General features: G+C 40.0%; 1 protein-coding gene across 5 annotated transcripts in view; it reads right to left on the bottom strand.

Moving 5' to 3' along the window:
• The window catches only part of babam2 (BRISC and BRCA1 A complex member 2), a 214,277-nt gene that overhangs the window by 90,833 nt on the left and 99,578 nt on the right, over positions 1-23,866 (bottom strand). The window lies entirely within an intron of this gene.

Below are 23,866 nucleotides of genomic sequence, written 5' to 3'. Positions count from 1 at the left end.
AGCCTTCATTAGGACTGGTTAGGAAGAGGGCAGAGGCCAGAATAAGATAGGGAGGAGGGAAATGAGTACAAGTTGGCAGGTAATAGTTTCGACCAGCTGAGGGGGAAGATAAATGAGTGGGGGAAGTGGGATGAATTAAGAAGATAAGAGGGGATAGGTGGAAGAGGTAAAGGTCCGAAGAAGGAGGAACCTAATGGGAGGGGGCAATAGACCATGGAAGAAAGTTGAAGGAGCGATACTTCATATTCCATCTGGGTAGCCTCCAACTTGATGGTATGAATGTCAATTTCACTAACGTCCAGAAATTTCTGCCTCCCTCCCTTCTTCCCTCTTTTCCACTCCTCATTCTGGTTACCCTCTCACCTCTTCTCTTCTCCTCACATGCCCATCACCTCTGGCTCCCTTCCTTCCATTGTTCAGTGACCTCTCTTACTGGATTCCTTCTTCTCAAGCCCTTTATCTCTTCCAGCATTTTGTGTGTGCTGCTCAACATTGTAAATATAGATTATTTTTATGCTTAACAAAATGTAGATTGATGTAACATTGATTTAACATCTCTTACAAATAATATGCTCCCAAGATGCCATATCATGATCTCACATTAAAAACAAACAATAGAAATGCTTCCTTGTGGATGGTGTGGTTTTCATAACACTGACTCAAAGCAAATCAAACTTGCTTACAAATATAGGCAAAAACAGCTATGCTGGTTCATAGAGTTTACAAGGCATAAATACCACTGTTGCTTGAATACTGATTTTGACGCAAAACACTCTGAGGTGTCAACTCAGCTCAGTTTGCTCCACTCTCACTTCAATATCAGAGCTTTAGATTTATGCACATAATCTGTATTGACATTTCAGTTGAATTCTAATGGCAAGATGCATACAACAGACTCTGCCTGCCTATTTAGATGATTGCAATAAAACCAAGGTACGACTTGAAGAGGAGCAGGAAACCTCAATAATCTTCCTGGTTTAGAGTAGTGCATGAATTTTTTCACAGTTATAAACATATTCTGATGCTCTCTCTGAGTCAAGAAGGTGAATAGAGATGTTATTAAATTTTCTTTAGGTCTTTCTGTCAAAGTAACCATTGCTGCCAATAATAAAATAACTGGGCCCAGTACACACGCACTCTTACGCCTCAAACTTTCCTTTTATTTTACTTGTGCAAAAGAAGAGCATGGGCCCTGTCACCCATACTGTTCTGACGACTGAACAGAAAACTGATATTTTTATACAGAATTGGCTTATCAGTTATGGATATTAATTATTGTAAACTGTGTATATTTCAGTTCCTTCATCGCCATTCACAATAGAGGTATTAAAGTTGTTGATACTTTGAAGTTAGTAAAGACGCTAGAGGTGTGAAAAGTCAATTGAAACTTCAAGCAGACAGCTAATGACATTCTGGAGCTAGTAAAGACAATAGAGCCTTAGTTGGTTATGTTTCACGTTCCTCTGTCCCTGGCACCTGATATTGTGTTATTCTGTATAGGGACGTTATGTCTTAGGAAGATCTTTCTGGAAAAGTCCAACTACAGAGGCCTCACTGTTTGGCTTGATTATACAATCTGGTCTGTAGTAGTCAGAGGTGTCTCCAACGGTCTGACTTCAAAGGTCTTGCTTGACTACAACTGCCACAGGCCATCTTGTCTTACCACAACTTCCACATTTCTTTTGCAAAACTCACCTTATTATTCACCTCTTAATTATTGTATGATTTTCAAAAGTACACTGCCAGCTTTAGGCATGGAATTGCTTTGTATGATTTTCCAATGACTGTTGAATGGTATTTTTTTTTCTTATCTGATTCAATCAATTCATTCTCCTCTTACTCTACAGTTTAAAGCCTTGGTAAATGAAACACTTGGTGAAAAGCAGCAGCCATATAAGGGAGTTTCAAAGTTCACAGTGAATCCTTGTTTTTTGGAACTAAGACTAGAGTCTGAAAAACAATTATGATGCAATAACCTCCAATTATTATACAATATTGACATTCCAATGCCCTTACTCAATGTTTACAACAGTGCAATCTCATTCCTACTAACTAGAACAGCGAGCTGTGCAACAAATGAGTCACGCAACAAAATATATTTCTATAATCATGAACATATATACATAGGTCTGTGCTCAAAGTCCTAGAATAAGCAGAGGTCAAGGTCTTCAAGTAATGTTACTTTAGTATATATGGAGCAAAATGACAGCAAATGTAATGCTGTTGAAATACAAAGAAATTGTAGGACTTAAGAAAACTCGTGTTGAGACTTGAAAACATTTTATTCATTAAGAGCTCTGCAAAACTCTTACTGGCACTTCTAAGTCTCTCAGATATGTTCCAGTCAAAAGAAAGACATGCATGATGTTTCCCTATTTTAGAAATGACAGCAGGTGGTGGTCTTCATAATACATTTCATATTTTACAATTTATGGTCCCATTTTCTGCATGTTCAAATATCTGTAGTTTAACAAGCAACATGTAAAGGAAACTGGGCTAATAGCTCACTAATGAATGCAAATCGCTTAAATTGAAAAATGGACATGGGTTTTGGGAAATATCACATACTGCTGATCTTTTAAACAATGTGCTTTGTTATGTTGTTATAAACTGGTATTAAATGTGTCAATACTTAATATTGCAGAGTATATTAGTAGGATATATTGTATCTGTCTCATCCCTGAAGCTCATTATACTTGAATATTCCTTCAGCTGCAAATGCCAGCAAATGAGTGACAAAACTAGATTTATATTTTTGGTAATGGACAAAATTTAGGACTTTTACTTCCATGAAAGGTTATCTGTCCTATTTCTAATTCAAACATATTGGAGCTGTACGAAGTGAATAACTTGCTTCTTTGTGTTTGGATCATTTTTTATGTACTGGAGGAAAGTCATGCATACTGATACTCAAAAAAGTAAAGGATGGGTTCCTTAGCATCACAAAATCTAAGACTGATTATCAGAAGCCACCATAATGGCACACTCATAGAGAACTGATTTTTAATAAAAATGGCCTTAATACCAACCAGATTAAATTCTACAAAACAAAAGACAGTGATGACAGATGAACGAAATGAATATTTTGCATCAGCCTTCACTGTGGAAGACACTAACACTGTGCCAGATGTTGCAGTGTGTGAGGGAAGAGATGTGAGTGCAGTTACTATTACAAGGGAGAAGGAGCGCCAAAAGCTAAAAGACCAGGGGTACATAAGTCATCCAGACCAGATGAACTGCACCCTAGGGTTCTGAAAGAGGTAGTGTTAGAGATTGTGGAGGCATTAACAATGAGCTTTCAAAAACCATTGGACTCTGGCATGGTGCCAGAGGACTGGAAAACTGCAAATGTCGCTCCACTCTTTAAGAAAAAAGGAAGGCAGCAGAAAGGAAAGACTAATTAGCTTGAGCTCAGTGGTTGGGAAGATGTTGGAATCAATTGTTAAGGATGAGGTTATAGAGCACTTGGTGACACAGGACAATAAACGAAGAACAAAGTCAGCATGGTTTCCTTAAGGGAGAATCTTGCTGACGAATCTGTTGGAATGAAATGCAGTTGGAAAATGCATGGTCATGCACTTTGTAATAGAAATAAATGTGCATACTATTTTCTAAATGGGGAGAAAATCCAAAAATCTGAGATGCAAATGGACTTGGGAGTCTGTGTGCAGAACACCCTCAAGGTTAACTTGCAGGTAGAGTTGGTGGTGAGGAAGGCAAATGGAATGTTAGCATTCATTTCAAGAGATCTTGAATACAAGAGTAGGGATGTGATGTTGAGGCTTTATAAAGTACTAATGAGGCCTCACATTGAGTATTGTGAACAGTTTTGGGCTCCTTCTCTAAGAAAAGATGTGCTGGTATTGGATAGGATTATGAGGTGGTTCACAAGGAGATTCCAGGAATGAAAGTGTTACCATATGAGGAACATTTGATGGCTCTGGCTCTGTACTCACTGGAATTTAGAAGAATGGTGGGGGGAGGGGGAGATCTCATTGAAAGCTATTGAATGTTGGAATGTTGAAAGGTCTAGTCAGAGTAGATGTGGAAAGGATACTTCGCATGGTGAGGGGCGGGGGAGTCTAAGACAAGAGGGCACAGCCTCAGAATAGAGGGGCATTCACTTCAAACAGAGAAACAGAGAAATTTCTTCAGCCAGAGGGTGGCGAATTGGTGGAATTTGTTAGCAGAGGCAGCTACAGAGACCAGGTTGTTGGGTGTATTTAAGGCAAAGATTGATAGGCTCTTGATTGGACACTGCATCGAAGGTTACAGGGAGAAAGCCAGGGAATGGGATTGAGGAGGGGAAAAAAGGACCAGCCATGATTGAACGGAAGAGCAGATTCAATGGGCGAAATGGACTAATTCTTCTCCTATGTCATATGGAAAGACAGGCTTGCACATTCAAATTTACTAAAATAATTTGACAAGGACTAACACAATAAATTAATCTACCTGGGATTATAGTTGAGAACAAGTTGCACATTGCTTCCCAGAAAACCATAAATTTTAGGCCAGATCTGAATCTTCAAATACCCTTTCCCTCGATCATCTATATGTTGTGCTAGCATTTTGAAGGTGAAAATGAACATGATTTCTCTTTTTTCTCCTTCTCTCTCTCACTAAATACACATGAACATCATAAACAAACAATGGTTTGGATTCTGGTGTCAGAGCACATGCAAATTCAAGTTTTGTCTACATACTTCAGGTTGATTACGGATGATCATAAGAACATAAGAAATAGGAGCAGGAGTAGGCTATCCGGCCCATCGAGCCTGCTCCGTCATTCAATAAGATTATGGCTCATCTGTCCATAAACTCAGCTCCATATACCTGCCTTTTCCCCATAACCCTTTATTCGCTTACTACGTAAAAACCTATCTAACTATATCTTAAATATATTTAGTGAAGAAGCCTCAACTACTTCGCTGGGCAGAGAATTCCAGATTCACCACTCTCTGGGAGAAACAGTTTCTCCTCATCTTTGTCCTAAATCTACTCCCCTGAATCTTGAGGCAATGTCCCCTCAATCATCGTTCTAGAATGTAGTCACTGCAGGTTGAAAAGTTTTTCATTAGTACTGAAGACTTGCTCCTTTCCTGCAGAATGCTTCTGCAAGTTTGATTGAGTAAAGTGTTAGGGCAATAAGGCTGGCCTTCACTGAAATCTGCATTTTTCTTAGTAGTATCAAATGATCATGTCCAATGTGCCTTTAGATTGTTGCAATCTGTTCTACAATTTAGGGACCTACTCTTCAGCCACTGGGCAGTAGAGAAGGAAACAAACTGCAACTTTTCCCATGAAAAAAGTCAGGGAAAAACTTTCCTTAGTTACCATTGTTAAACATCTTTCTTCAAAATGGTCACAACTGTAGCTTGGGTTAGCCTAGTCTGTCTAGAAATGGACAAGAATTTTGTGGTTTTGTGACCAAAGCTCTATACAGTGTTTAAGAACTTCAGCAGGCATATTGCCCAATTCTAAGACAACAAGGCTCGAATAATAGGCTGCGGTAGAAAGAAGCAAAGGATGCTCATTGTCAAAGATGTAGCTACAGTTGAAGAAGACTTTGAAGTATTCCTTCCAGCAGAGGCTAATTGCTCCTCTGCCCCTGAAGCACTCATCCCATTCTTGGTTCTCAGTTGTATGAAACCTTTTGAGCTAGGACTGTAGATGTCATTGATACCACTGATAAAAATCTGTACGTCATGGCAGTCAGGCAGTTGCTGGGCATTCAGTGCTCTCTCCATCCACCATCTATCTGTTCCTTAGGTCAGGAGTTTTCCGTTGGACCTCCGCCTTCAGTTGTCGTTAGAATGATTCCCTCTGAGTAATGGTAGAGCTTCCAATCCAGGAAGACTTTACTTTCTTGTTTAATTAACTCCTCAATCTGCTGGTCACTCTCATCAAACTAATCCTGTTTATTGTTGATACAGAATCAAGTTTCCTTATAGGCACCAATTATGATATACTTCAGGACAACCCATAAGACGTGGACACTCTGTGGATCTTGTAGACTGGGAGTCAACTGTTTGTTTGAGAAAATGCAACTTTGTGGAGTTCTTGAGAGCTTTAACAATGATAGTTATGCAATAATGCTTCCTGTACAATCTGATGCTTTGAGCCCACGTTCGTGAACAAGAGTAGAGTAGATTTGGGAGCAGTAACGCCACTGGTTATCAGTACATAGCACAGCAGAGGTTTTGCAAGTGTTCTTGCAGTTTCTCGCTTCAATGGTTGTATAATCTAACAGATGCCAATGTTAGTTGTTATGGAACATTATTGAAGTTGTGTTTTGTTAGTTATGGAAAATGACAGTACAAGCTTGGATTTATTCAAACTTTTGAAAGGTTGACTGAGATTAGCAGGAGGATATAAGGTCTATGCAAGATCAGTCAGACTGTTACACTGAAGCTGAATGGAATAGATGGTTAGTTAGCCTTTTCCTACATGCTTTACTTGTATGTGTGTTGTTTCCATAAATGCCTCAGGTCCTCCTGTGTGAAAGATCTAATATGAACCATAAATGCCAATTCCTAAATTGAACTGAGCCAAATTAGCTGTTACAAGTCAACTGCCTCAACAATGGCTGACATCATAACGCACATCACTTCGGAAAAGACTTCAATGTATTGTCTTTTAGATTTAATGCAAGCTTTTCAATGTTTTCGTTTCCTAAGTATGTACACCTTTGAAACCCTAGAACTTTTTCTGAAGGATGAATGAGGTCATGACCACACTGATACCTGATCTCATGTCTAGACAAAAATACTAACAATGTCTGTGTGCTTAAGGTCTACAACAACAATCTCAGCAGCAAACCATGTCTGGACAAACTATTCTTCCTGGTCATTTAAAATAAAAATTAAGTGAATCACTTGAATTATGTAACTTTTAGTCTTTATGAAAGGACAGGATTCCTTAGACCCTTGTTAAACCCTAACAGCGCAAGTACTACTAGATTATAATATGTTGGCACATAAAGTCAGAAGAGTGCAAAAGCCTAAACAGCAACCTTGAATCACTGCAAGTACTATTTTGGTACTATGTTCATAAGCAATTACTTGGAGAATTCTATTTTCTACAAGTACTCTATAAATAGGAATACATCTGATGTTTCTCTATGATTAGTTCTTGAGGCACTCTGTCTGATTCAGTATTATGTCTGCAATTGCAAATACAAACAGAATCATTTGAACTCATTTTGCCAATGCTTATGACAGTCAGTAGTATTTCATTAAAGAAGCTGCCATTATTTTTAATTTAATCAAGTGATCAGTATGCAAAAATGTTTTCAGTTAGTCACTAGACAACCGGGTGACCCGTTGGGGCACCCTTTGAGAGAAAGGTAGTGCAGTCTGATGTGACCAGAATGAACAATAAATTTCCCTGAATGCTATTGCTATTGCTTTGCTTTGGAAATTAAAGAAGAAAAACTCAGTTTATTAAAGAAGAAAGATGAGTAGCAAGACAAACATAGCTCCTCCTCATTTAACGAAGGACACTTGTGATGACAATATTTCTGGTTGATCTGCCACCCTTCAAGAATACTCTTAACGTTTTCATTTCTTTTTCCCCAGCTTAATGCCACATACAGCTGACCATGTTGGAATACTGGTTTCTCCAGATAAATCAACACATTCTCCATGGTTTGGCCTTGCGCCTTATGTATAGTCATAGCAAAGCATGACTGTATCGGGAACTGGCTCCGCTGAAGAGGGACATCTTCCCCTTCTGATAAATTGAGAGTAATTCTTGGGATCATGACAATGTCATTTTTGAATGCACCGATGTTTATCTTGGCTACGATGGGATTGTTGTGCAGTTCTTCCACCATCATTTGCGTTCCATTACAAAGCCTTGGTGGATCCAAGTTCCTCATTGAAATGATGGGAGATCCCCTCTTCAATTTGAGTTTATGTGGTGGCAATCCAGAGAGTTTGACTGAATCAAGGAATTCTATTGAAAATGAGTGGCGTTAGCTCCTTTACTTACGGCATGGAAGGAACAGTATTCTTTCATGATTCCAGGGAAGCGTCTAATGCATATGAAGTTTATTTTTCGCATCATTTCATTGAGAGGAACCAAGTTAGAATTCCTCAAGAACACTTCTGCAGGATTGTCGAATGTTGGGTAGATGAAATCAATACATTCTTCCATAGTTTTTGCTGGCAGAATCATATCTTCAAGTAATTTGATTTCATAGTTTTCATTTTTCTCAATCTTGTCTTCTCCAACATCCAATAAGAACTCAGAATATCGTCCTTCTCCCTCACTCAATCATGTTTCTCTTCAATTGAACCTTGATGAAGCTTCTCCATAAGTAGGAATTTTTTATGCGAGAATTGTCCACATCAGCATCATTTCCTCGTTTCACAACTGCTGGAAGCTGACTGAAATCGCCACAGCAAATGGTTAAAATACCCCCGAAGGCCTCATTCATGCTGCATACATCACGAAGAGTCCGGTCCATGGCTTTGAGGCTTTCCCTCTTAATCATGGGGCACTCATCCCAGACAATAAGCCTCGCATTTCGGAGCAAGTTTGTAGTATTGGTGTTTTTTATCGATGTTACAAAGGGCAGCTTCGTTGACTTTGAGGGGTATCTTGAATCTTGAATGCGCTGTCCTACCACCACGCATCAATGTTGCTGCAATAACGGATGATGCTACAGCAATAGCAACACCTCCATCTCCCCTAACTTTAGCGAAGATCGAGTTGATGATAAATGTCTTGCCCGTTCCTCCTGGTACATCAATGAAAACCATTGAAGAGAGATTCCTTTCCAAGCAGTCGCACACATATTCATATACTTCTCTTTGCTCATTATTCCATAGGGGGTCCTTCTGTGAAACAAATTCCTGCCGTTCGTCTCTGTTGTATTGCAGTTCACGCAAGAATTCCAGATTGCCAGCACTTTGAGTAATTGTACCGTTTTTTTGGTGTTGACAAGTTATACTCTCCAAGTGTTTTGCCCAAGTTCTCAAGTTTCTCTTGGAAATACAGAAGAGCTTGTCCGTGATGCCTCTCATCGATCATGATATTAGGATCATTGATAGTTCTCCTCTCTATTTGTAAGAAATCTTCAGACATTGCATTCTTGAACCAGTTCCATAATTGCTGTGGACTGTTGATTTCAGTGTTTGTTAGCAAGACAACAAACAAACAGATCATTGCTCTGGGCATTCTTGTTCTCTCTGCTTCTTCCATAGTTTGCTGCTAATGATCGTCAGCTTGCAACAATCCTCTCTCTCTGCAGATGTCTTTGAATGATGGAAGGATATCTCCATCATATGTTTTCAATGATTCGAAAGATACTGGCCCCTTTATGTGATGAAGAAGTCGTCTCAAATAGTAGAGGTCACCACTTCGTGGAGAAACAGTATACACTCAACCCAGAACATTTGCTTCAAAAATCCTGGAGTACTCCTCCACTCTCTTCCCTGTTCTCCTGCTTTCCCATCTCTTATTAGTCCAAGTGTAGAATTTGGGAATATCCGCATAGTACAGGGTTCTTGCAAATGGATCGCGAGTGCAAAGATCCATGAATTCCGTTAAAGTGGTTCTTGCCATATCATTATTCAGTTGCACAGCAGCATCATCTCGAAAGAATACTTGATGCTGTTGGGGAAGGTGCACTTGAAGGTGAACAAAGGCTGGTACCCTCTCGTGAATTGGAAATCCAAGTATCGATCCAACAGCTTCAGAGGGCCCGATATATCTGCCTGTCAAATACTGTGTGATTTCGTCTTCTCCATTCACTCCAAGAATTGCCTGATCACTCCTCCTCATGGTGTACTTGATCACCTATTTGATGGACCTGACAGATGAGCATATTTCTACATTTAGATGACTACTGAACAGCCTCAATAATTGGGCATTGTAGGGGACTACCCATTCAGAAGTTATAGTTCGACTTTGTCGTTCTACTTGATGACCTTCGAATCCTCCTATTTCCACAGATCGTCTCCTATACGCAGGATATGAATCATCCCCACACCTTGTATGCTCAATGAATGGCTTCAGGTACCTCTTATGGCTGGCATGTACCATTTTGCCAGCACGGTGATTTAGTGGTGCAATACAGACCATGTATCATGTGCTTCAAGACCAATTCATGCAGCTCTGGATCTTTATTTGGGTCTGGTATTTCTGCTTGCATGAATCTATCATAATCTTGTGGTCTCGGCTTGGATGCTTCATTGAGCCACAGCAGACAGTGCAAATGAGCCAGAACCCGCTTTTCGTATTCTGCACTTACGATGTAAGCAATACACCTACCAGAGAGACCATCTGTTCAGGTGAGGTATTTCATAAACAACTTTCTCTTCAAGTCAAACACTCTCGCCATTAAATCCGGTCCATTGTTTGGTTGCTGATGCAAAAAAAGATGCTGTTGGATTTTGGGCCAGTTTGGATTTTATGTCATTGTAATGAAAAATGAAGCATTACCATACTTCCGTATATACATCATGGCATCCTGACATCGTTCCATCATGTATCTTGGTCCACAGACAAATGTTGAGGAAAGGATAATGCGCCTTCAGATGTTTCTGAAATCGTCATCATTCAATGCATCAGTCAGGCCTCTGTATGTTGTTGATCTCAAGGTTGCTTGATTCATTCGGAAGTAGTTCAGCCTCTTGCCTTCAATCTTAGCAGCTATATCGACCAAGTACTGTTGGAATAGATGTCCTCCTCTGAGAAAGTTGTTAAACTCATTCTCACAGTTTATTATTTGATATGCATAATAACGCATTGCCGCCAGTTTCTTGTTGTTCGTCATTCAGAGTTGATGATGCCAGCCATTGTCTCCAAGTAGAAAGAAGAGTACGTATTGAAAACTGTCATATGAGCGAGAGGACTCTGAAATTATTTGCAAATCACCTATTCATTCTTTCAACACAACGTGCCGTGATCTTGCTTCAGGTTCGGTGCTGTTCGGTATAATGACAGCGACTTCATTGGCAATTTGTGCATTAAATCTTCTCTCATGTTCAAATGCCGGTCTCCAGTCAGGATCAATGACAATGGACACCTCTGGCATGCCTCGAATTTGTTCTTTTGCAAATAGAAGGAACACAATGTACGGGTTTTGTTGTCGTAGGTTTTCCAATAATTCAACAATCTCACGTTGAATTCCATCATTATGTAGTATCCCCATTCTCAATTCTACGCTGTCTTGAGGATCCATGAAGTAAATGTGAAGGAATCGGGCTTGCTGGTTGGGGTCTGGCATTAAATGTCCGATGTAATGATGGATCTGGCCTTGAATAATCGCAGAAGGATTTCATCCATTCCTTGTTGGAAGGACTTCTTTGGCACCAAAGGATGTCATTTGGAAGAGGCAATTGTATTGTCTGATGTTCTTCCTGAACTCGTTTGCAATAGGTTCATCATTGCTGTATAAATTGAGGAGTTCATTGGGCAGAGGTTGCAAATTGCCTATCCTGACCTTTCCCTTCATACAGCAGAAATTTATAGCTTCTCCAGTGAATAGGAAGGCACGACAGTGAAGGTATACTCTGGTCATCGCACCAACATCAGCAGAAATGTTACGGCGTGTGAGTCGTGCATTTTGCTCTTTCTCTGTCAAGGTATTGTCATTAAAAGCGGGTGTTGTCGTCTTCAGCAACTCTCGCAATAATTACTCTTTGCCACATATTCTCAAGTTGCTCTTTCCTTTTCTCCTCTGTCTCTTCCTATCTCCTCCTTCTCTGCCTGTTTTTGTCATTCTGGAGATGCACAGCCCTTTCATCTTTCATCTCTTGTACCATTTGTTCTTTGTCTCTGATCCTGGAGTCGTGCGGCCCTGCCCTGATCCAATTCTTGTTCTCTCCTCCTTCTGTGCCTATAGTTGTCATTTTGGAGACGTGCATGCCTCTCCTCCTCTGTCTCTTCTTCTCTCATCTTTTTTGTCCTAGACTCTTTGATCCTGGAGTCATGCGGCCCTGGCCCCATCCGATTCTTGTTCTCTCACTCTCCTTGCCGCTTCTTGACGATGTTTGGAGTAATCTCTTGACCATAATGTCCCCCTTCTCTTTCCATGTGGCATAATTAGGCTGACCATAATTTTTTACCTTAATGCTAGATGGAAGATACGAAGCAATAACACCAAAACCTCCAGGATGCTGATTTCTCTTGATGATCTGGTTGGCGCTCTCCTAAATGGACGTGATATACAGGTGCACATTCCTTTATCCGAAATTCTGAAATCCAAAAAGCTCCGAAAACCGAAGTTTTTCAACAGCTGACATCACTCAGGTGTGAAGTGGCAGCACTAGCAGAGGGCACCAGACGTCAGTTATGGCTCAGCACTCGTACTGGTTACACATGCATTTGCTGTTCGCTGATATTTTGTAATCACTGTTGACTTTGAGTTTAATTTCACTGTGAAAATGTCAAAAAGAGCTGCAGGTACCCCTATGGGTAACAATGAGAAAAAGAGAAGGAAGCATCTATCATTATCAATAACGCAGAAAGTGGAGTTATTGCAGCAGCTTGATTGTGGTGTGTCTGTGCAACGTCTTACTGAAGAAAATAGTGTCGGAACTACCTCTGTATATGATTTAAATAAACAGAAAGACAAGTTACTGAAGTTTTATCGTGACAGTGACAGTGACGTTCTACATTTATTCCAATAAGTCATTTACCATGTGTTTGATTCGGTTCGTTTGAAGCTGTATATTTTTATGTTTTATTGAAGGTTTTTGTTGGAAATAACATTTATTCCCTAAACAATACAGTATAACAACTATTTACATAGCATTTACATTGTAGTAGGTATTATAAGTAATCTAGAGATGATTTAAAGTATACTGGAGGATATGCGTAGGTCTGCTGCGCCGCCGGGTCCTAAAGTCCACCGCACTGAGACAGGTTAAATAAGGGACTTGAGCATATGTGTTCTTTGGTATCGGGGTGGGGGGGGTGGGGAGGTCTGAAATCCGAAAAATTCTGCATTCTGAAATGCAACCGGCCCCAAAGATTTCGGATAAGGGATTGTGGACCTGTAGTCACCGCTGTCCTTTGACTGCAGCAAAGGGTTTGATGGGTGTTTCGAAGTACTTCATTACAATAAGATTTAATTATTTCTTAGTGATGGGTCGCAGTTTGATCTGTCCCAGTCCTGCATATGCTGATGGTGATTAGCAGAATGTGACTGCTGGAAATAGAGCTGCTCTGCCCTTCTGCTGTGGTTGGTGTCACTGCTGTGAGCATCGTGAGGCGCTGCTGAGGCTGGCCGTGCACATGCGTCATGGTGTCGTGTCGCGGTTTCCATGAAAGCTGGAATCGGATGTGGAAAGCGGGGCCTGTTGATGAGTGAGCAATTTTATATGGATATAACCCTGACCTTTGCATGCATTCTGTAAGTTAGCGCATTTTAAGCCCATTTAGTCAAAAAAAGTGCCGCTTTAATGCACTGTTTGGGCTAATTTGAGGGCACAAACAGACAAACCGACAAACAGAATGAGAATTTTAGTAACGTACAGATAGTACAGAAGCCTACAATGCGTATAGTCACATTGCACTGCCAATAACGTGCCACTATTTACTGTGCAATATACATGAGATTTTTTTAACCATCTAAGCTTTTTTAATGCTTATCAGGTTTATTAAAACACTGGACATAGAGGCAAGATAAAGCCATGTCCACCATTCAACAAGATCACCCCAGTCAGATTTTTTTGTCTAATTTCCCAAAACTCGTAATTCCCCTTTTTTTTCCAAATACCTGCCCCAGAATAGGAGCAACTTAATGACTAAGCATTTATAGTGCATCCCACTGGGATAGAAAATCCCAAAAGTTCCCACCTCTTTGGGAAACTACTTCTCATTTTATTGTCATGTGAGATGTGGGGAGGAGATCAACCCTCTAAGACTGTATTGCTCCTAGTTCTAGAATCCTGCAGTAAGGGAAATGTTTTACAGCATTGACCATGTCAAGCCCTGTCTGAATCATGCTTGTTTCAATAAGGTTGCTAAATATCATACAGCAAGACTCTGCTCAGTCTTTCCTCATAGGATAACCATTTCATTCAAGATATTAACTGAGTCTATCATTTTTACTGCATTACCTCCATGGCTATACATTGTCAATTTTGTCATCATGTTCATCTAGTTTTGCCAAATGACAGTATAACATGCTGGGAAAAAATATTAAAAAGGAGTGGTTTTGGTCATTTGCACACATACAAGTGTGTGATGGACTCAATAATATAGTGAGGAAAAGGTACTCTGCTGGTTACAGAAAGAACCCAAAGGATTGAATTTATTTGAATTAAATATGGCTCCCATCATTTAATTGTGTTATTACTTCAATCTGGTGAAATTTCTAGGAAAAAAACAATGAATATTTAGCAGGCTTTGGTTTGTTCTTCACTATCTTTATCCACCAATATGGAAATGATGGAAGCTACTGAGAACTGAGTTCATTCATTCAGAAAAGGAGCTCCTCTAAGATCCTTGCTTAATTTATCCCAGTCATGAATTAGGTGCTCTTCAGAAGAAATAGACAATTTGTTATCTGATCGATAGGCATTTACTGGTACCAAGAAAGAAGACATACTAGAATTAGTTATAAGCGATAAAGGTTTTGAGCTTAACAAAAAAACTTCTCTAAATCTGTGTTAATGCAGGTACATATCAAATATCAAAAAACAATTAACCATTCTTTTAAAGAAGATCGTATGATAAACAACATATGGAATGGATCAAAGAACTTTTGATAGTAAATGGATTTTTTTTAAAAAGGCTGGTGTAAATCTATTCATTCTTGATTGTCAGGCCAAAATCCTGGAACTCCGTCTTTTTTCTGATCCTGTGCAGTGGCCCCTCCATATCAGATGGTGACGCATCTAGTTAGAATGCCCTCCATGTTACAGCTGTAGAAATTTGCTAGTCACAGTACTGTTAGACAGTGAGTTCTAGGATTTTGGCCTGACAATCAAGAACGAATAGGTATTTATTGGCCACATAAAGTGGACATGCAACTTCAAGGGGATCTTCCTTTACGATGATAGCTTTCCAAAAGATTTAAAGCTTATATTTTTCCCAATAGTTGACAGGGAATCAAGAGGTTTATTGCTTGCTGCATAATACCCATCCTCTGACTTGCACTTGTAGATGCTGTCTATCCTATAGTATGGCATGACTGTGTGCTCTTCACAGAATGTTATCAAAAATAACAAAACAAAATATTACAGATACTAAAAACATTCAGTGGATCTGGCAACATTTTTGGAGAGAATACTTTGTTGAAAGATTAGTGACATCAAATATGAACTCTTTCTTCCTCTGTAAAGATGCTATCCAATCTGCTGAGCACTTACAGCATTTTATGTGATTTTTTAAACCCCATCACACGGTAGGTGTGCTCTGGGTCTTATAGAGTTATACAAGGCTATACAACACAGAAACAGGCATTTAACCCAACTTATTCATGTTGATGAAGTTGCCTCCTTAAGCTAGTTCCACGTGACTGGGTTTAGTCCATTTCCATCTAAATCTTTTCTATCCATGTACCTATTCAAATGCCTTTTATATTGTAATTGTACCCATCTCTACCACGTCCTTTGGTAGCTCATTCCACATATCCACCATCCTCAGTGGAAAAATTGCCCTCATGTCCCCTTTAAATATTTCTCCTCTCACATTAAACCTAGGCCTTCAGATTTAGCTATCTCTTCCCAGGCAGCTTATGTCTGTCTCTCATGATTTGATATATCTCTGCAAGGGTACCTCTCAACCTCATATGCTCCAGAATACAAAACTCCAGCCTATCCGTTCTCTCCTTACAACTGAATCCTTCCTTCCTATAGTTAGGTGATCAGAACTGCAGACATTACATCAAATCTGGTTTCAACATCAGCTCTAATATGACGTCCCCACTCTTTGTACTTCATGTCCTGACCATGAAGGTAAGAGTGCCAGACACCTTTTCTATGTCCATCAGTGTAGTCACTTTCAGGGAACTAAGTATTCGTACCCTTAGATCTCTCTGATCTACAGACGTTGTTATTTTCTGTGCAAGTCCTGCTCTAGTTTGATTTCCCAAAAAGTAACACTTTGCATCAATCTACCTTTTTCCCAGAAGAACAAAATCCTGCTATAATCCTGATAACCCTCTTCACTGTCTACTATACTACTAGTTTTGATGCTGCCTGCAAATATTTCTTGCATTTCACAAAAAATCGCTGGCAATTAGACCTGCTCAAAACTAAGATGTGGGTCAACTATTCACTACCATTTAATGGTTCAGGTGAATTATAATTTCCAGATCACTCCCGACCAATCTGATTAAGTTTCTACTAATAACAAATGCAACTTCCCCATCCTACACCACACTCACAAGTTATCTCCACCGCAGGATTTAACCCTGAGAATGTCTAATGTCACTTGCAAGTCATCTACCCAAGTCTGAATAATCCCCAGATCTTCTAACATACTTCACGATCTAAAGACATGGATAATAAACTTAAAATCCACTCTCTGGCCATGGAGGAAGGGACATAAAAGGAATAATTGAAGACTGCTGGGCCTAGATAAAAACGGAATGAAATCCTGAAGGTGTGAGAGGACCATAAAGCTCAGAATCAGAATCAGGTTTATTATCACCAGCATGTGACGTGAAATTTGTTAACTTAGCAGCAGCAGTTCAATGCAATACATAATATAGGAAAAAACCAAAATAATAATAATAATAAATAAATAAATAATTACTATATACATGTATTGAATAGATTAAAAATCATGCAAAAATCAGAAATACTATATATTTAAAAAGTGAGGTAGTGTCGAAGGGTTCATTATCCATTTACGGATCAGATGGCAGAGGGGAAAGAGCTGTTCCTGAATCGCTGAGTGTGTGTGTGCCTTCAGGCTTCTGTACCTCCTACCTGATTGTAACAGTGAGAAAAGGGCATGCCCTGGGTGCTGGAGATCCTTAATAATGGACCCGCCTTTCTGAGACACTGCTCCTTGAAGACGTCCTTGGTACTTTGTATGCTAGTACCCAAGAAGGAGCTGACTAAATTTACAACATTTAGCTTCCTTCAGTCCTGTGCAGTAGCGCCCCCCACCCCCATACCAGACAGTGATGCAGCCTGTCAGAATGCTCTCCACTGTAAATCTATAGAAGTTTTTGAGTGTATTTGTTGACGTGCCAAATCTCTTCAAACTCCTAATGAAGTATAGCCACTGTCTTGCCTTCTTTACGACTACATCGATATGTTGGGACCAGGTTAGATCCTCAGAGATGTTGACACCCAGGAACTTGAAACTGCTCACTCTCTTCACTTCTGATTCCTCTATGAGGATTGGTAAGCGATTCTTCATCTTACGCTTCCGAAATCCACAATCAGCTCTTTCGTATTACAGACGCTGAGTGCCAGGTTGTCGCTGCAGCACCATTTCACTAGCTGGCACATTGTCACCACCTGAGATTCTACCAACAATTATTGAAGAAATTTGACTTTCTTATGGTTAACAGTGGTCTTTTGACTGTTATGAACAATCAGTGCAAATAAAAGATGAATCTCAGTGTAAACAAGAAAAATTTTGCAAATACTCGCATGAAAAATGGATAAACTAAAGAATTTCATGAAAGCTATTGAAATAATTGTGCTATTTGGAATAGTACAAAAATACTAAGATGGGGAAAACAGACATCAGTGCATTGACGTGACTGTAGCCAGATTCATTCTACACAAAGTGCTATGGGATATCTTAAAGATACAATGAACAGCTGAATAAAGCTACAACATAAATACTTGTTTCTTTTCCAGCATGCCTGGAAATTATTCTATGCATGACAGCACAATCCACAAAATAAAATGATGAACCACAGAGTCAAAAGTAAACCATTAAGTCATAATTAAGGATTAGAACATAAGATAAGCTACAGATGCTAGAAATTCAATACAAAATAGAAAATGTATGAACACCTAAAAGATAAGGCAGATCACTAGGAAGTTGAGAACCAGAATTGACATGTTGCATGATTTATACTGCAGAGAAGGAAAGATGGAGAGAAGGGGAAATACTCGTGCTATAGCGCAGAACAAAGTTGTCAAGGTAACAATAACTTTACAAATCAACAGCCGATACAGAAAATGAACAAAAATAAAAAAAATTTTAATTAAAATTTACAGCTGTATCTTTGGGGTGGGGTGGTGGCTTTAATGGTAGTTACCTGAAATTCATAAATTCATTAATTAAACTGAGGGTTGTAATGTACCTGGTAAAAAGATGGGTTCATGCAGCAATGTAATAGGCTGAAAACAAGGAGCACAGAGTGGGAGTGGGATGGAAAATTATAGTACAGGAGACTGGGAGCACAAGGTTGCTCTTCTAGCCTGAACAGAGAGTGAAAAAAGCCATTACCCAATCTGCATTTGGTTTCCACAACACATTAAATTAAAGGCATCCGTTAGTCTTGCGAGATCATGGATCTGCACCTGGAAAGTCTTCACTCTCCAGGGCGCAGGCCTAGGCAAGGTTGTATGGAAGACCAGCAGTTGCCCATGCTGCAAGTCTCCCCTCTCCACGACACCAATGTTGTCCAAGGGAAGGGCATTAGGACCCATACAGCTTGGCACCAGTGTCGTCGCAGAGCAATGTGTGATTAAGTGCCTTGTTCAAGGACACAACACATTCCCTCGGGTGGGGCTTGAACTCACGACCTTCAGGTAGCTAGTCCAATGCCTTAACCACTTGGCCACGTGCCAACAACGCAGATGAGACAACAAAATGAGAAACAATTAAGAATGGAAGGGCTATTTAATTAAGAGTATATCAAGGTTATTATGAGAAATGAGAGAAAATTAGTTGAAGTAGGAGAACAATTCAAAATTAATCAAAAAAAAGTTATCAATGTGAAATGTTAACTTTTTCTCTAAACACAAAACAATCCTTATTTCATATTTCAATTTTTAGTTCTTTTTTGCTTACAAGCAAATAATTTTTTGCCATGTCTTCAGTCATAATTCCATATTTTTTTAAAATTACAGACACCTACCTAGGTAAAGAGTCCAGCATAATTTCTGTCCAATAGTTTCCCTGAGTTAGAGACTTTTGTGGTCACTAAATGAGAAAACAACATCTTAAGATCTTAATTCTAATAGATAAGTGTAGATAGTGGTGGCCAGTGCGATCACGTTTGCTGTTGTGTGCTGGGGCAGCAGGCTGAGGGTAGCAGACACCAACAGAATCAACAAACTCATTCGTAAGGCCAGTGATATTGTGGGGATGGAACTAGACTCTCTGACGGTGGTGTCTGAAAAGAGGATGCTGTCCAAGTTGCATGCCATCTTGGACAATGTCTCCCATCCACTACATAATGTACTGCTTGGGCACAGGAGTACATTCAGCCAGAGACTCATTCCACCGAGATGCAACACAGAGCGTCATAGGAAGTCATTCCTGCCTGTGGCCATCAAACTTTACAACTCCTCCCTTGGAGGGTCAGATACCTTGAGCCGATAGGCTGGTCCTGGACTTATTTCCTGGCATAATTTACATATTACTATTTAATTATTTATGGTTTATTACTATTTAATTATTTATGGTACAACTGTAACGAAAACCAATTTCCCCCAGGACCAATAAAGTATGACTATGACTAAGTACAAAGTCCTAACACTATTTATTCTTTCCCAATGAGGATATATGACTGCTGAAAACCTCCACTTAAAGAAATGTCATGCACTCTAATCTTTTTCATGTGGTTTTGATACCTCGTTTCACATGCACACAACTTTAGGTCGGCATAAAAATGACAAAGAGGAAATTTAAAAAATATAGTGCAAAGAATCTAGTACTGAACATAAACACGTAGCAACAGAATAATTAGAATAGATGGACTTTAAAGTGGGGCTCAGTAGCTCCAGCAAATTGGGCTTGGTCATGACTTCCAGTGCAGTAGATTCTACCGTTATGGAGTTTGCATGAGCATTGGTTTCCTCCAAGTGCTTTCAGTTTTCTCCCAATTGGTGTATTAGGTGTCTACTACAAATTACAGGTTTCCCCTGCCATCCAAAGGTAGAGCGTTCCTATGAAACAGTTTGTAAGCCGAGATGTCGTAAAGCGAAGAAGAAATTACCATTTATTTATATGGGAAAATTTTGTGAGCGTTCGCAGACCCAAAAATAATCTACCAAATCATGCCAAATAATACATAAAACCTAAAATAATAGTAACATATAGTAAAAGCAGGAATGATATGATAAATACACAGCCTATATAAAGTAGAAATACTTTACAACAACTGCCTGCACAGATCTCCGTAGCGAAAATCTCACGCAAGCGCTGTTGGCATAAGCGCGCTCTCCAGTAACCTTTAAACTATGAAGCTGCCAAATCTACCAAATAACACGTAAAAATACACAGCCTATATAAAGTAGAAATAATGTATGTACAGTGTAGTATCACTTACTGGAATTGGGAAAACAGCGCCGAGCACACTGATGATGGTGTGTTAGACCGAATCATCGCAGGCTGGGTGGTGCAGTGGCCCCCACCCTCCGGGCCGCCGACCCGATACATTGCCGCGAAAAATGCAGCGGTAGCCGGGAGGCACACAGCACATCGTTAAGAAAAAAGCTGAAATAAACATGCTAATTAATTAGGTGCTGCCTGGCACATAATTGTTGGCACAGATCAGTGCCGATTGCCGATTGCATTGCCTCAGATCTGGGCCGACAATTACATGCTAGGCGGCACCTAATTAATTAGCATGTTTATTTCGGCTTTTTTCTTAAAGATGTGCTGTGTGCTTCCCAGCTACCGCTACGTTCTTCGCGAATCAGTACAGTATCTGTCCGGGGCCCGGGTGTTGGGGTGGTGGGACACGGAGATGTCATCTCATCGTCGATCAGGGCAGGCAGCTCATCTTCTGCTATGACTGCCCGCCTCAATGTCGAAGGTCGAGGTTCGTTGTCTGCTGTGGCTGATGTGGAAGGCTTGCTTGACTGCTGAGCCTCGCGCATTTTTCTATCATACAGTTGTTTGTAAGCACTCAAACCATCCTGCAAATATCCCCTAAACCTACGTACCCTTTCAAAATTAAAGTCGTACTTTATCATTGCAGTGAAAATCTCATGCAGTTGCTTCACATTCTGCATTCGGTTTCGATTGTTGTCCTTTCCTCTTCCAATTGCATCAGCTCTTCATCTATCAGTTCTTGGTCATGGGACGCCAAAACCTCTTCAACATCATCTTCGTCAACTTCCACAAGCCAAACTCACTTTGTCCTTGCTTCGTTCACCATGATCGAAACACTTAATTATGTCTAGTTTTACGCTAAGTGTAACACCCTTACTCTTTCAGGTTTTTCTGACACCTTAGAACTCATCTCGCTAGCGACTGCTCAGTGCAACGTGTTTAAGCAATGCCGTTCCGAATCCGGGGCAGAGCGGCTGCTCGGGGCGCGCACTGCCTTTTATCGCGCGCTGATTTTTTATCGCATGCTGCCTTTCTTCGTAACAGTGAAAACACCTTCTGAAAGCGAAAACAGGGTACTAATGTAGGTCTTTCGTAACAGTGAGGTTTCGTAAAGCGAACGTTTGAAAAGTGGGGGACACCTGTACATCTAGTGGACATGGTGGCAGAAGAATCAGGGGAGACCTGATGACAAGTGAGAGAGATTAGTTGCAAGGAGATAGATAAGGTAACAGGATAAGTGCAATTACTATGAAAGCCAGCATAGTTGGCAGGAAACAGAACAAATATGATAAAACATCAAGTGCAAACTGAGCCATATGTCTAAAATTACTGTTGATATCGGGGCAACACATTAATGTCTTCAGTTTAACACCTGGAACACCAAGTCTACTATTACTGTGTTAAAGTAGTAGTAACTTGTACACTCTACTGCCCCCACCACAGAATAACAAAAAGCTGGGGCAGCAGCCATGGATATATACGATTAGTCTCAACCTTAGCTTTAGAGGGTACCTCCCCTCTGCAACTCTTGCTGTAGAGCATAAGTTTTGAAACCAAATATATAATGTAAAGTATATTCCACATCACTTTACATAGATAAACTTCAGAACTGGTACTTATCCTTAGATTTTAGACTAGGTATGTTTATAGCTGAGCAAGAGATCTGGGTCCCCATGGCAATTCCTGACCGTTGCCTAAGTATTACAAAATTATTCCCTGCTCTGTCTATAATTCTGTACTCAACTGCTCAAATGTATAGCCATTCTGAATTGATTCTACGCTGATCAATCTTACAATAAATATCTGCAGCTCATTTTTCTCCTTCACTAATAAGAATAATTCCTTATCATTTCCTCAACAAGTGGAAAATAATACTTCCCTTCAAAGTATCAAAACCACACACTTAAAATGTTTGTTAAATTATACTAATATTGCATAGTATTTAGGAGCGCTTGCTACCCAACATTGTCAGCCCAGTAGAAGTAAGCAATGAACTGCCTTCTTGAACTGCAATTGTCCACAATTTTCAAATTTCTTCAATAATTATAATGTTCCAATTAGTCACAGCTAAACTATAGTGGTTTATCCTTGCATTCCACCTGAGTTAAAGCTATACCCTAGTTCCAATACGAAGAGTCACATCAAAGGAAGACTGACAAAAATTCTGGACAGAGACTTTGCCTTCTCCTGTCTAATTCCACCCAAAAGCTAGTGGTCACACATTTAGAGTGCTAAATTATGCACTGCATTCTGCGCATAATCGTACTCTTTCCTTATTCTTGCCCAATCTTTATAAAAACTATTTAACTCCATTTTGACTTTAAGGTCTTTCAAATGTCTATTATTTTAATTCACCCCATAAAACTTCCTTCCATTTGTATAATCAAACTAGACAACGGGGTGACCCGTTGCGGCACCCTTTGAGAGAAGGGTATTGCAGTCTGAGGTAACCAGAATGAACATAAAATTTTTCTGAATGCTATTGGTATCACTTTGTTTTGAAAATTGAAGAAGAAAACCTCAATTTATTAAGGAAGAATGACGCGTAGCAAAGCAAATATAGCTCCTCCTTGTTTAACGAAGGACACTTTTGATGGCATCATTTCTGGTTGATCTGCCACCCTTGTGCCTCTCGTCATTCTGGAGGCATGCAGTCCTTTCATCCCCCGTTTCTTCTTCTCTTCTGCTATTTGTTCTTTGGCTCTGATCCCGGAGATGTGCATTTCTCAGCTCCATTGTCTCTTCCTCTCTCTTCCTTCTGTACCTGTTTTTGTCATTCTGGAGACGTGCAGCCCTTTCATCCCCTGTCTCTTCATCTCTTCCGCTGTTTGTTGTTTGTCTCTCATCCTGGAGACGTGCATTTCTCAGCTCCTTTGTCTCTTCGTCTTTCCTCCTTCTATGCCAGTTGTTGTCATTTTGGAGACATGCATTTCTCAGCACCTCTGTCTCTTGTTCTCTCATCTTTTTTGTCTTAACTCTTTGATCCTGGAGTCATGCAGCCCTGGCCTCATTCGATTCTTGTTCTCTCCCTCTCCTTGCCGCTTCTCGATGACGTTTGGCGTCATCTCTTGACCATAATGTCCCCCTTCTCTTTCCACGTGGCATAATTAGGCTGAATATATTTTTTTTACCCTAATGCTGGATAGAAGATACGAAGCAGTAACACCAAAGCCTCCAGGATGCTGATTATTCTTGATGATGTGGTTGGCGCTCTCCTAAATGGATGTGATATAGTCACCGTTGTCCTTCGACTGCAGCAAAGGGCTGACATCAGCTCCCAGGTGAAAGCGGGGCTGTTGATTTTGGCGAGTGAGCAATTTTTAATGAATATATAACCCAGAACCTTGCCTGCATTCTGTAAGTTAGCGCATTTTAAGTCGATTTAGCCAAAAATAGTGCTGCTGTAATGCACCATTTGCATTAA

The sequence above is a fragment of the Mobula hypostoma genome, chromosome 2 (genome assembly GCF_963921235.1).
Source record: "Mobula hypostoma chromosome 2, sMobHyp1.1, whole genome shotgun sequence".
Lineage (NCBI taxonomy): Eukaryota > Metazoa > Chordata > Chondrichthyes > Myliobatiformes > Myliobatidae > Mobula > Mobula hypostoma.
This window is presented reverse-complemented; position numbering and strand designations above follow the sequence as displayed.